The following is a 2,766-nucleotide window of genomic DNA, read 5'->3' on the forward strand; positions in this document are numbered from 1 at the left end:
AGTCGGTTACTCGTACAGAGCCCCGCCGTAGTAGGTAGGTTTGGAGCGTCGATAGGTAGATACCTCTATCGAGCCAGAATAGTTAGTAGGGCGGCACAATCCGTAGAGGCAGTTCAGCCAGTAGATACACTAGACCAACTAGATATAGTAGTTCCTTTTGGTTTTGAGTTGGTCTTGAAGACTCGTAATGTGGACATAGTACCTACTCTCGATGGATCACCAGACCGAGTTGAGATAGCTTTAGCTCCCGGCCCCCAAAGGATCACTTCCCCTGTGAGTCCCTATATAGAAGCACTCTATCGGGCCTTTTTAGAGGATGAATCACTCAGGGTTAATTCCGATGAGGACATACTAGTACACTGGGTCTGTATGATTACTTATTGAGGTCACTCGAATGAGTAGAGAGAGCTTGATGATGTTGAGCAGGGAGAACCCTAGTGGATCTCCCAATCCATGGATACAGATGTTACAATTTTGCACCTCTAGGCATAGATGACAGAGATGGCCAGAGCCATGATAGTGATGACTACACAGTTGACAGCCTTGAGGGTGATGCCCCAAATAACGGGTGTAGGCACTCCTACTACGTCCAGGGATTAGCCAGTTGTTCTACCAGTTGCACTAAACCCCGTAGAAGTGGAAAGGGTCCAGAGAGTAGTCCCAACACCAACCACAGTGCCTACTTATACTACTCCAGTCCACAGTCAGCCAGAACAATTATTAGCCAGCCATATTCAGGATTTGATAGCCTATAAGGTCGAGCAGGCCATTTCCTCTAGGAAGGATATAAAGGTTATTAGTAGAGGGCGTTCTTACCCTTTTGAGTAAGAGAGTGAGCCCTACCCTCCTGATTTTGTTCTCCCTCATTTTAGAGTTTTTAACGAGTTTGGGAACCCAAGGCAGTATGTGGCTCAGTACCGGGCCATATGTTGCAACATAGGAGAGAATGATGCCCTCATATTGATGTTATTTGTCAGTATTTTGGTTGGGGTGGCATTTTCTTGGTACGTTGACCTCCCCAACAACTTAGTCCAGACCTTTGCAGAGTTAGAGCAACTATTTATATAGAGGTTTGTCAGTGCAGAGCACCGGGTCATAGTTGGAGAGTTAGTTGTGACTAGACAGCGCCCTAGAGAGACTCCTCCAGATTATATAGTCCGATAGATGAATCTTAACTTACAGTGCGAGCCCCAATTACAGGAGCAGCATAAAGTAGAGATTTTACTAAAAAATATAGATGGCCCTATAGGACATTACCTAAAAGGTTTCAGTATAAGAACCTTCCAAAAATTGTTAACTAAGGTGACCATTTTGCAGGACAGCATACCTGATGTAGTCCCTCCTAAGGTTGAAAGTCAACCTCAGCATTGACCTCAACATTAGGAGTCTTCAGGGGCACCTCCTCTTAGGAAAGGGGAGGCACACAGTACCTATGGGCCACCATATAAGGGCAAGAAGCTCGTGAGCAGTTCATATCCACCACGACCATAGACTCAGCAGTACAGACCTCCTTATAAGACCTCAGAGAGTCAGTCGTCTTTACAGGTGAGACTTAATAAGGAATATCTCCTTAAAAGAGAAAGCATAATAAAGATATTTAAATTCTTTGTTAAGAAAGATATCTTAACATTTCCATTTAATTAGAAGGAAACTGAAGAAGGGCAAACAGAACATCCACTATATTGCCCCTTTCACTAACATATTGGGAACACACTTAAAGATTATTTTGTGTTCAAAGATAAGATGGAGAAACTCATGGCAAGTGGGAAGATCCATTTACAGGACAATGACTTATAGCAGCCTCAGGGTAAGGCTACTCAGATAGTGCTTATGATTTCAGACTCTAGCCACAGTAACAGTCAGAGTTATAATCAGGGTAGTAGTAGCAGGTCACCCCACAGTTCTGAGGGAGAGTGACAGCTAGCACTCTCTAGGAAGACTTAGCAGATGATTAAGCAAGTTGTACAGAGTTCAAAGGCAGTTGAGAGGCCTCCCCATGCCAAGTCAACAGTTGTTGCTCCAGCTTCTTTGCTATCACCCTTTTTTTTCTTTCTTCTATTGTATTACGAGATGTGCACATTTTCTTTTCTTCTTTTACTTGTACTAGAGAAATGTGTGAAAGAGAAAAGATGGTTATAACCTCATAAGGGAAGATAGGCCCCCTTCCCGCACTTACGCTGAAGGACTTTATTCTCCTTTCTATTGATGATTAATCAATAAAAAAAGATATTAATATGAATTATTTTAGCTCTCTTACTTCTTTTATCTTTACTATCTCTATAGGGATGACTCATAAAAGAGTATGATATCTCTATCTCATCCATTATGTGGAGAGATTTCTTTTCCTTCTTAACTAAAATCTATTTCAAATTGAAATTAGATTTAGAAGAGAAAATTTTCTTCATTACCTTATAAATCTTTATCTCATAAAAAACTTTAGCATGTTGGAGAATAAACTTCATAATTTTCTCAATTAAGTTGTTCATTCTTATCATGAGATCGGATTTATTTTGTAGATCCTTCTTCCTTACATAAGAGAAGTGAGTTTTCTTCTCTTATATGTGGAAGATGATCTTATAATTGAGAAAAAGTTTTGTTTTAGAGGTTTGGAAAAGGAAGCTAGTTACAAAAATTAAAAAGATGCATAAAGTGCGCCAAAAATGAAAGATGCACAAAGTGTATCAAAAAATTAAAAATTGAGCAAAGCATACTAAAATTAAGAAAGTGGCATCAAATGAGCCCAAAAGTAATAAGTAAAAATGGCTT

The sequence above is a fragment of the Dendrobium catenatum genome, unplaced genomic scaffold (genome assembly GCF_001605985.2).
Source record: "Dendrobium catenatum unplaced genomic scaffold, ASM160598v2 original_scaffold_77051, whole genome shotgun sequence".
Classification (NCBI taxonomy): domain Eukaryota; kingdom Viridiplantae; phylum Streptophyta; class Magnoliopsida; order Asparagales; family Orchidaceae; genus Dendrobium; species Dendrobium catenatum.